Below are 12,873 nucleotides of genomic sequence, written 5' to 3' on the forward strand. Positions count from 1 at the left end.
ACTTGAATAAGTTATTTCAATTTTACTGCATTGTTTCTATTAGACTCTGATTTAGCGAATTTTCTTCTTTTATGCTCGTAATTTTTTTTCTGAAAAGGTTTTCACGTAAAATCTGTGTGTTTTATTTTTCTCTCTTTAGTTTTATGCTATATTTTCTGCTTTAAATTGTAATAAGTTAAGGAAAATTGAAAAGTTAGCTCAATTATTGATATATATATATATATGAATTTGAGCAGTTGATTTTTATTATTTGTTGTATATAACTTGATGAATTATTGACATGTAAATTGCTGAATTACTAAATTTTAAGTTAGTGGTTTAATGACAAATTTTGAAAATATTGTAAAGTAAAAGGATTAATTTATTGATTTTAATAAATTAGAAGAATGAAATTCATAATTACACCATTATTTGGGTACTTTTTTTAATAACGAAAGAAGGATAAACCCTAAAAAGATGAAGGGTAAACTACACTCAATGTTATTAAACTATTAGTAAGTTTACGTTTTGGTCACTTCAAAAAGTTACAAAATGATTATTGAACTATTCAAAAAATTTTATTTAAGCCACTGGGCTTCGCAATGCCTATATCAATCAAAAGCTCTCATTCCCCTTCTTTTCTACAGTCAATTTTTTTTCATGAAACAACTTTAAACATCACGAATCTGGTAATTAAAATCCAAACATATTTCTTCTCTTATTTGATCTCCAATACTGACTATCAGATCAGCTTGGATCTAAAGTATGTTCTACTTATCGATAGGTACTGATCCATTATACCGATTGTCGGATTCTAAAATCATTCTCATTAAAAAAAGGTTAGGATATATATTCATCAAAAGCTCAAGCATTTTTGCCTAACAAAACACTGCCAAAAGCTAGTAATCAAACATGGTTTAAGGATTCTAAATCTTTGTTTAAAAAAGAAACCCAAAAGAGAATAATTCTTTGCTTTCAAGGACAAACATTTGCAAATGATTCTTTTTTGTCAAATCTGTGAATCAAATCCAACACCAAAAACCCAACTTTAATTAAAGAATTTAATGCCTTCCATGGATTTTTGATTGGTCTAAAATGGATTGAGCATTTGGGTCCTTTTGACTTGAAGACTAACACAAAAATAGCAACATATTTTCATTTCTCAGAAACAATCAAAATAACCCTTCATTATTATATGTATGAATATGATTGGTTAGATTGATTTTGAGTCTAGTTAATATAGATCGAATTAATTTGGGTTTAGATTAATTCGGGTTCAAATTATTTTTGGGTTCGAATATTTAGGTTTTAGGTTAGGTTTTCTTTGAGTTGATTCATTCTGGAATCCGTTTAGGTCATTTATGGTACAAGTTCTTTTTGGATTTTGATTGCTCTTGGTCCAAATTATTAACTTTTTATGATTAAATTGATATTAGGTTTGAATTAGTCGGATGGAATTTTCTAATTTGAGTAAAAAATTATAGTAATTTTTGTTTGAGATATCTTGCTGTCTAGTAGTCACATTAGACATCGACAAATTTGAAAATTATTCAGGTCGAACTCCTAAACGAGAATCAAATTGAAATTTCAAATTTGAGTCATAATTTATAGGTTAAATCCTGGTATTAATTCTCACGCTTTACGTATGTTGTGGATTTAGACCTTATACTTTTCAAATTTTAAATTTTCAGTCATTGCCAAACGATAATTGTAAAATTCATTAATTTAAATTTTGTTCTTTCCAAAATTTGATGGGGCAAACATATTCTGATATGTCTAATGTCATGTTAGCTTGTTATTTCCACATATTACTCACTAAAAATCTAGTTAATGGATTAACAACAATCATTTGCGTAAAGACTAACATTTCAAAATTTAAAAAGTATAGAAACTTAGAACGATCCAATTGCACACACAATGCAAGTCTGGTAATTGAATTTTATCGCTACCGTTTAGCTCAGGATAAGATTTCAAAAAGTATAGGGACTAAAGCCACAACTTCCACAAAGTATAAAGACTAATAACATTAGGTCTCGACTAATTCTTCTAGTATTATTTTCTTCACCTACAAGACTGTGAGTGAGAAGGATGGAAGTATAAAGGTTGACAATCATGGGGGTTTGAACCACAAATAATATATATATTTATAGAGAAAAATTGGAGCAGGCTGAAATGATAGAAATCAGCATCAATCGCGAGAAAAAAGGCTTTCATAAGTGGAGTTTTGATTTGATGAGATTAAAGATTAAAGAAAACCCATAAAATAATAGTAATAAAAAAAGGGGTGAAGCATGCAAAAGCATCATGTTGCCATATTTACTACATTGGGCGGTGCATTCCTTTCACCATGCACTCATTCCATTGTGCTCTTTTGTATGGTATTTATGCTCTACTTGTCCTATCAACCTAACTTCAATATCACGAAAACCCCATTTATTTTATAACACAAATTCTTCTATATCATTACATTTTAATCTAATTAATTGCTAGTTATGAATTAGTTTGATTGATATAAATATTGTTGTTAATGCAAGATGTGAATCAGGCCCGACCTTTGGGTTTGTTTGAAAGTACAACCGCCAAAAGTCCAATACTGGAAGGGATAAAAAAAAATTCAGCTTTTAATGTGAGAAAAAAATTCAGACTAAAATAAATTAATTAAATGTCTAGAGCTTTCAAATTTTCACTATAAATGTTTATCTCTTAGGGCCTAATTTTTTTTTCAGTTTTTATTGTATTACATTTTATAATTTTTTTTTAAAAGTGACTCAATTTATTGTTTCGCCTAGGGCAAAAAAATGTCAACAACGGGCCAGACGTGGGTTTGAATACATTGAAGAGTATTGTCCTCCTATTTATGGGTTGGGAAGGAGTTATGGGTAGTTCTAAGCATTGTGTCAAAAAGAGCCTATATGATTAAAACCTATAACGAGATTGTTCAAACAAAAATTATGGGCTAATTTGAATAAAATCATCAATTCTTGAAGAATAATGTGGAAAAAAAATTAGAGTTCAAAGTGAAAATAAATTGTAAATTTCAGAGATTAAATGTTATTTTATCGAAAAGATCGAGATAAAATTTTAAAAATATAATATATCAAAGTTTTAAAAAATGGTTATAAGGATAAACCGAAAAATCAAGTATTCAAAAAATTTCGAGTCTAAGACTAATTTGTCCAAGCTTCTACGCAAATAACCGTTTTAGTATTAAAAATAAAAAATATTTTTATTTAAATTTAATTATTAAAATATATAAATATCATTATAAAATTATTTTTTTAAATAATAAAATTGGTCTGACCAAATCAATCCGATATTAAAAATATTGAATCCAAATCAAATCAAGCCAAATTGACTAGAAGGACAATCCAACCGATCCTTGAATACCTTTATTACAAGATCACTCTTAATAATATTAATTTTTTTCCTTAGTCATTCAAAAAAATAAAAAAGGACAGCACAAGAGTACACTACTTAAATGTCCCAAAGTGACAAAAGTTATTTGATTTGATAAAATTACTATAATAAATTTTATCGATTGAATCTTAGCTCGATTGACATGAGTATTATTGTTAATGCAGGAGGATGTGGATTCGAGTGGACTAAAGCACATTATCCTTTTATTTATGAGTTGAGAAGAGATTATGGGTAGTTCTAAATATTTTGTCAAACCTTAACAACTTATCTATAAATGAATTGATGAAAAACAAGAAGTCTCCATCACCATAATTTGCCCATTATAAAGCTTTTTATTAAATGAATTAGGCACCAAGTTGAACAAAGTCAATGACCCTAATGGCTAAATTGCATAATTTTTAGGGTGGGGGGATTGATCGATGAAAGACCAGATCAAATTGGCCTTTGCAGATATGATGACAGCATCCCGCCCCCCAAATCCACCCAAGTCATTCAACTGTGGCATTATGGATATAGGACACACATCCCCCGTTGAACCTTTTTTCTAAGGAATCTCTTCTTCATTCAATCAACTTTAGCAATTACCCTATTTTGCCTTTTATGTTTAATTAAAAATGAGTTACTGCACTAGACATCCTTAAAATTATGACCCTCATTTTAGATTAGTCCCTAAATTTTAAACAATTCTAATTATCCTAGTATTATCGAACGTTATTGATATAACCTTCATAGATTGGGGATGTAATCGAAATGTTAGTTTTTTTTTTGAATAATCTCATTGTATGTTCTGATCATATATGCTCATTTTGACAAATGCCTAGAACTACCCATAGTCCTTCCTCAACCCATAAATAAGAGGATAATGTGTTTCAGCGCACTCGAACCCACGTCCTTTTGCATTGACAATAATATCTATGTCAATTGAACTAAGACTCAATCGGCTCAATCAGCTCAATCAGAATGCTTGTTAAAGCACATTTTAATGGTAAATGGGTTAAGAAAATATGATAGTAAAAGAATATTATTTTTAATAAACCCTAATACTTTAACAAATGTTAGTTAAAGCCCATTTTAATAGATATTTTAAAAGTACAGATACTACATTATAATAAACCCCAAAGTATAGGGGTCTTTCATGCTATTATCCCATTTTTTTCTTCCCCTGCCTTCATTCAATATCATCACTAATTAAAGAATTTATATTTAATACACCATAAAAACCAATTTCAACCCATTCAATTGAATTATTTTTATTTATTTTTTGATGATACATCATTATCAGAGTCACCAATTTGCCAATACATTAAATATAAACACCTAATCAAAACAAAAAATTTGATGAAATCAACACAAATTAAATAATTGCCAAAAGCTAATTTTTTTAACATTAATATCGTTATAGATTCTTATAATATTTGTTTTTTTTATACAATACTGAGAACTATTTATAGCCCATTTCCAACCTTAAAAATAGGAGGATAATGTGTTCCGGCGCACTCGAACTCACGTCCTCCTACATTGACAACAATACTAATACTAATCGAGGTAAGACTCAATCGATTATAATCACAATTTAAAGAAAATCATGTAATACATGCAATATTTTAATGTAATTTATTTAAATAATAATCTAGATCATTTGTAGGGGAATTAATTAAGTAAATTAGGCAAATAAAATAAGGGGGAAAGATGGTGGTCCAAATTAATCTTTTGGGTCTCCTAGGTTATAGGGTGGGGACTATAATTTACCAAAAGGTAAGGTAAGTTGGATTTTATTAGATATAGTCAATAAATTAAAATAAATTCCTTTTTGTTTTTCATCAATGAAAAGTCTTTTTATTAAAGTTTTAACCGAAAGTACACTTGTCACACTATTAAGGCAATGACCAAAATCAACAACATTAATGCAACACTACTAAGGTTTTAATATCACATTGTTATGCCCGATTGATTATTAGGTCAGTTGATATCAGTATTGTTGTCAGTATAAGAGTACGTGGGTCTGAATGCATTGAAACGCATTATACTTTTATTTAAGGGTTGGGGATAGACTTTGGGTAGTTTTAGATTTCGTATCAAAAAAAATAAAAATGACATAGTTATGAGAGATAATCACGAACTTTAAAAAGACTAGTCTTTAAAAACTATAAAATAGATATGAAAGATAGAATGGCCATATACAGAAATACAGTTGTACCTATTGCATGTACCATTTGAATCAAATGCATTGAAAAAATTAACCCTCCTAGAATTTATTCACATTATATGTTTTTTTAACACGCCATATCTAAGTTGTTTATATGGTAAGTACATGCGTGATTACAATTTACTTCACGTGTTTCAAATATTTTACATGTCAGGTCATAATTCGACAGTTAAACTGATAGAAGAATTTAATTGTTACAATATCGATATTTTGAAAATTCAATTAGAGATTCGAAATTTAGGAACTAATTGAAAATGTATATGATAAATTTGGTGACATTTGATGTCATTAACAGGACCTTATAGATTTCTGACTCCTTTAAAAGAAGTCTATAGAATGCCATATGTTTAGAACTAGCATATCAACTTTTTTAAACTAGATCGGTGGTCGAATTGATCAAACCATTGATTCATTGATCTGATTAAAAAATTATTAAAAATACAAAAAATTCGGTTTAACTGATTTTTTCGCCATTTCAAGCGGTTTGTATCTATATCCGATCTAATAAGTTCAAAGCTACCTTTCAGACTGGTCCTCGACCAATTTTCAGTCCAACTAATTTGATGGACCGGTCTAGTTCAAACAACATTGCAGTGGATCCTTAACAAGTGTGTTATTATCAACAATAAGAACTTTGTCTCCCGAGTTACACATGGCTCACCTTCTCAGAAACTTAATAAGATACTCTCAGCTTTGTGAATCTGCCACTTTTTCAAACCACTTTGTCACTCTTAACCTTTGGACAAAGACTAAAGACAAATCCCACCACCGAAACAACACAAACCCATTGAAAAGTATGTAAACTGCCTACAAACAACACTTTGCATATGTACGGGACCAAAACCCTAATGATACTAATAAAGGACCCAAAGAAAGACCAAAAAAGGTTTCAACAAAAACAACTACGAATAGAAGTGTTGGGTACCCTAAACCACAGTTGCAATTCAATGGGAGAAGATCTCTCTCATTATCAAACACAAAAGAGAACAGAATCCTCCTACTCCACCTATTCCAAGTTTAAAAAAGAAAAGAAAAAAAAAGCCAAGGAATCCAAAGGGAATATAATGTATGCATATGTGCGTGTGAGCAAACTTTATGGGCCTTTTATTGAATAGGCAACCAATTTTTTTAGTACATATATTATTTTTAGGTGAACTGTCACTAAATTATTAAAAAAATTATATTTAAGTAGTTGAGTTATTAAGGTTTTTTTCAAAAAAAAAGGTTCGGCTAACAAGCTCTAAGCGGCGAATAGAAGAAGAACTGAACTGTTTTATGAAAAGGAATTGAGTTGTGGAAGAGAAGGAGAAGAAGAACTTTCGAGTGGTGTGAATAGAGACGAGAACTGTTATACAATAACGATTTTAACAACCTAATGACTTCATTAAAACTTTCAAATAGTTCAGTGACCAAAATATAAACTTACTAATAGTTTAGCGACCTTTGGTATAATTTACGCATTATTTTTTGACTTCATCCTCCCCCCCCCTTTTCCCTCTCTGCAAATCACATGCCTTACTTCTCCATCAACTCCTTTTTGACAACGACTCACCATATTGCCTCATTATGTTGCAGAACTCACAGTGGTTGTTTGTTTTGTTTCTTAACCATAGCATATACAAGTAAATGGATTGTACAGTGTGGGGTGAACAGATATAGAGAAGAATAAGAAGACAAGCAAGTTTCTTTTGGGGGTTAGCTCAGCTCATATGTTAAACCTCCCATTCTTGCTTTCTTTTTTATCTCTATATAGGGCGTAAAGGATGGGGCAATGGGCATTTACCAAGTATAGGAAGCAGGGATTTAAATTACGGTCGCGGTCGCGTTTTCGGTCGCGTCGCGTTTGTCGCGGTCGCGGACATAACGGACGCTATTGCGGTTATTGCGGATATCGTGGTCGTGAATTTTTTTAAAATTTGCACAACTTATTATAAAACATAAGAATTATAATTATAATTATAAAAAATTATTTTTTATGATTTTTAGAGTTTTAAATATTTGGACTTTGATTGCTTTTTGCTGTTTATTTGGACTTCATTTTTCTTTTTTTTAATAACATTATATTGGGCTTTTATTAATAGAACAAAATTACAAAAATTCTAAAAAAGGGCCAAAGCAGATGGCCCAAAGTAAAAAAATCTAAATATTTTTAAAGTAAAAAAATCTAGATATAATCCTAAAAAAAGGCACCGATTCCTTGCCCAATCAGTTGAAATCTGCCCTCTCTTCTTCCCATAATCCCGTCATTTCATTTTCAATTTGACCATTTCCTTTTTCAAAACTTTTCCTTCCGAACCGTTCCATTTTCTTATTGTTTTGAAGCTTTCTTCCTTCCGTTCTTCCTCTCCTGGTTCTTTCTAGTCTGGTTCACATAGCTAATCGTATCTTCTTTGTTCTTCAGCGTACTCAGGCCCTCAGGGAGCTCCATTTCCAGGCATACCTCCTCTTTTTTGTTTTTTGTTCTTTTTCCCGTTATCTTCTTTGTTCTTTGTTCTTTTTCATTTTTTTATTGAACTGTGTTTCAGTGTTTCTGTTGATTTTTGTTTAGAGGAGATGATTTTTTTTTTAATTTGCTGTTAACGGGAAATAACGGGAATAGCGGCCGGTTATTGCCGCAATTGGTCGTTACCCGTTAAATTGCGGCCGTGATCCACCACTATCGGTGTGACTCCGCTTCTCACCGCTATTTTCAGCAATTGCAGTTTCGGACGACGCCGCTACCGCTATATAACGGCCGCTATTTCGATAACGGACCGTTATTTAAATCCCTGATAGGAAGCTAAACGGTGAATGTTTCAGAGGCTCAGACTGATAATAACAGCATATAAACATAGAAATATACTAAGGGTTATATATATTATATACTATTTATTAATATGTGTATGTGCAATTGCAATCTTTTGGTGTTATAAATAGTGTCACTCCAATGGAGTTTGTTAACTTTGGGATTTGTAGCATTTTTTATCAGTGTCACCCCTAAATCTATTTATTTTAAAAAAAATTCGTATAGTAACATTAATTGAAGTGAGTTCATTCATGTACGATATTAGGGTTGGACTCGTAAATTCATTTATGTGGTATTTAGTATGTGTGCTGATGTATGAGTTTGAATTTGTATTGTATAAATAAAGTACAATAACTTTAAATTCTACTTATTTTTATGTGTAAGTTGCGAATTTAGGTTATAATTTTAATTTGATTAATTTTAGTTTTATATTTTTTCGAATTTAAATCTTAATCCAAAAGGTAGTGATTAAATCTATTTGGTCAAATTATGCTTTAACTTATATATAATGGGATATTATTTGATATTGTGAATATATAATTTTATGCATTATTAAATAATCAAATAATGATGCAGCCATACTTGATTTTTTTAATATATTTCATGTTTATTTTATAATTCATGTTGGAGAGTCGTGATTATCTCCTAATAGCGTCGTTTTCAAGGTTTGAACCTGTAGTGTCCTTTAGGAAATACAATGTACACTATCATTGCACCGAACACTTTGTTGATACATCCACATTTGATTTATCGACCATAGATAGAATTACACATTGTCAATACATCAAAATGAATCCATATATAAAATATATTATAATATATAAATAAATTCTAATACCTTTTTCTCAAGAGTTTACAAACAACGTACAAAAATCTAATAAATGTAGATGGAAAAATCTCGAACTTAGGTCATCAAAATGTTGGTAAAAGAGTTAGATTGTATTTTGCCGCCTTACTTAAAAAAGACAAATTAATCACTGTACGTTAAATTAAAAAGAAACTGATCATTTATGTTAAGAATTAATCTATTTATACTAACAAAACTAACGTGATTGACGAAATAACCGGTGTACCTCATGCCTATTGGTAATGCAAAATAATATTTTCAGTTGCGAAAGATCCTCTGATCGCAATAAATAATCATTTGATATTTTTGGAAATTGACATTGCTATTTTACCATTTTGTCTTTCAACAAACTGTATAAATAGCAGGTTAATCTCCTCATTTTTTCACAAAAACACAACAGGAGAAAAACAACTTCCCTCAAGATTACACGAGAGGAAAATTCTGTGTTTGTAACTCGTCCAATCTTTCCTAAGAATTGAATCTAATGTGGTTTCGTTGGTTTTCTTCCATTTTATTTGTCGATCAGATTTCCAACCAATTTGCTTCTAAGATAGCGATTTTTTCATAACATAATTATTACTTTATTTATTTACACTCGTTTGACTTCTTGACAACACTAACGATTTTATTTTACAGTAATATATTTCCAACAATACCGACATATAAGAACTAATTTTAAACATTAAAAATATATGCAAATTTTAATAAAAAAACCAATTTATTTTTTGAAATTTTTTAAATAAAAAAATAGTCTAAATCTATTTACTTCAAAATCTTAAAACCTTTGAAGTTGCACAGAAAAGCAAAGGATCAATAATGGAAGATGGTACAGTGATAGTATTATAATGTAAAGCTTTTTGTGTTCGTATCAAAGAGACTGTAGAAGATATAATGTAAAGAGAGGCAAAGGCAAAGGGGCAGTCAACGATTGTCCATGGAAACAAGCACAGGGCTCGAGAATGAGTGAATGAATGAGAAAGAATAGGACCGGTGTCTCTCTGTGTCTGTGTCTGTGTCAGTCACTGACCTACTCAATTATTGGGACTCCCACACTCTTCACTATATATATATTTCCCCTTAATATATCAACCCAAATTAAAAACTTACATTTTTCTATTCGAAATTTATAAAATTTTTCGAAAATATTCAAATAGTTAATATACGATTTTTTTGTTTATACTGTTTATAATAATTGAAAACCCGAATATGTTATTTTTACGATCTTCAATATTGACCGTTTAAATTTTCTTTTTGATCGATAGGGATTAAATTATTAAAAATCAATATGATAAGTTCAGGGACTTGCTTAATATATGTATTTATTGAAGAAAAAAAAACTTTATGAAATGTTGATAAGGACTTGATCTTAAATATGGAGTTATTGGAGGTCAATTTTGTAATATTATTTTGGGCACAGTTAAATTGACTAGCACTACTACTACATCACTAAACACAAGTTGAGCCTTGATCTTTCTTATCCTGTTTTTTTTCTTTTTCCATTTAAATTAATCTTTATATTATATAATTCTTTTTAGTATTCTTTACGTGTGTTATACCGTTCATGTTCGGGGTTCGTAACTGTTCCTCTCAACAAATTTTGTTTCGTTAGGTAAAAATTTTATTTTATTTTTGACATATTATTTTGATTGAACAAATATTATTTTTAAATAAGATTTTTTTACTACGTGAAAATGGAAATCACATGATTTAAATCCGTATTATTTTACAATAATGAATATATAAAAATTAGTAGGGTTTGCAATAAAGGATATATATGTGTAAATTAGGGTTTCAATCTACATTATTTTTTTGATTAATCTCATTATAGGTTCTGATTATATCTGCTCTTGTAATACAATGTCTAAAATTACCCATAGCCCCTCCTTAACCCTTAAATAAAAGGATAATACGTTTCAACGCACTCGAACCCACATATCCTGCACTGATAACAATACCCATATTAATAGAACTAAAATTCAATCAACTTCAATAGATGCATACATAATTTGAATTCGTATTATATATATATATATAATGTTAATCATTGTTGTAAACAAATTTTAACATTGCATATATATATTAGGGTTTGCATGTGAAGGATTTGTCCTATATTTCCAAAGTATCTTATCCTATTAATTAAATTTACAAGCAAGAACCCTATTTGAAATAATGTTATGAAATTAAAATAAAGGGGAACAAACAAAAAAAAGGGGCTAAATATTATTAACAATCCAATCACAAAATGTTGACATATGAACAAACTTAAAATATAAAAATAAAATCCAGTGATTTATCACTCCCACCTTATAAATCAAATCTCTCAATCTCATGTACATGAAAAATACAACTCATGTTATATACTTTTTTTTAGTTAAATCGAGTCGAATTTAAAAAAATATATAAAAAATTAAGGGTTTAAACATGTTTAATCACGTATTTCCTTTCGATTATCTTTATCAGTCATGAATCAATTTAGTCCAAATAAAGTCAAATTTCAACGAAATTAATATTTATTAATTTTTATCAGTCACATATTCATATATTAGTCCCTTTTACAAAATAAATATTAATTCTATTACGATTTAATCCGAAATTATAAAACTTTGGAATTAATTAATTAATTTTGTCATTTAAAAACTCTAGAAGAAAACATGTATCTATAAAGTCAAATTACATTGGAAGTATTAAAAAAATATTATAATAATTAATTGAAGAAAATAATAATAATTAAGAAAAAATAAAAAAGGGACAAAGGCAGGGTGGCGCAGTGTTCCCCTCTAACACCACAATTTATACCTGAATGACTGACAGAAAGATGATTAATAATAATAATAATTAATACCATATTTTTTAATTACAAATAATTATTATATTTTTTAAGAAATCGATAAATATTACACCGTCTTCGATTCAATTCCTCTCTTTTTCACTGCCTAAATCTCTCTTTATATTAATAAACTAATCTCAATTGATCAAGTTTTAACTCGATTGACATAAATATGATTGTTAATATAAAACGATGTAAATTCGAGTGTACTGAAACATATCGTTCTCCTATTTATGTGTTGGGAGGAGTTATAGTGAGTTTTAGATATTATGTAAAAAAAATATGATCAGAATCTATAATGAGATTATTAAAAAGATTCGAGTACACTGAAACTTATTATTCACCTATTTATAAGTTAGGAATAAATTATAAAAAATTTTAAGCATCGTGTCAAAAAGAATAAATTTAATTTAAACCTATAACGAAATTGTTAAAATAATAATAAACTAATTCTAAATTTTAATTAGTAATATTTAAAAAAAAGTAATTCAATTGACAGATATGCCCTTAGGAAAGATAAATGTCCTGTTAAACAGTGGAAGAGAATTTGCTTTACAGCTGCAACTATTAATTATATAATGGTGATAGTAATATAACTTTCCATGTTACCAACAAATAATATTAAATTTTCTATTTTTTATATAAAAATTATTTAGAAAAAAAAATATTTTTATAATAAACTTTATAATAATATAGATAATAATATATCATCTATTTTTTTTAAAATAATTAAGAATATTATTTATAAGAAATCTTGATTAAATGGAGAATCCAACCAAGTAAAACTTCAATTAATATACTTTATTTTTCAT

This window comes from Gossypium hirsutum, chromosome A02 (genome assembly GCF_007990345.1).
Source record: "Gossypium hirsutum isolate 1008001.06 chromosome A02, Gossypium_hirsutum_v2.1, whole genome shotgun sequence".
NCBI classification, from domain to species: domain Eukaryota; kingdom Viridiplantae; phylum Streptophyta; class Magnoliopsida; order Malvales; family Malvaceae; genus Gossypium; species Gossypium hirsutum.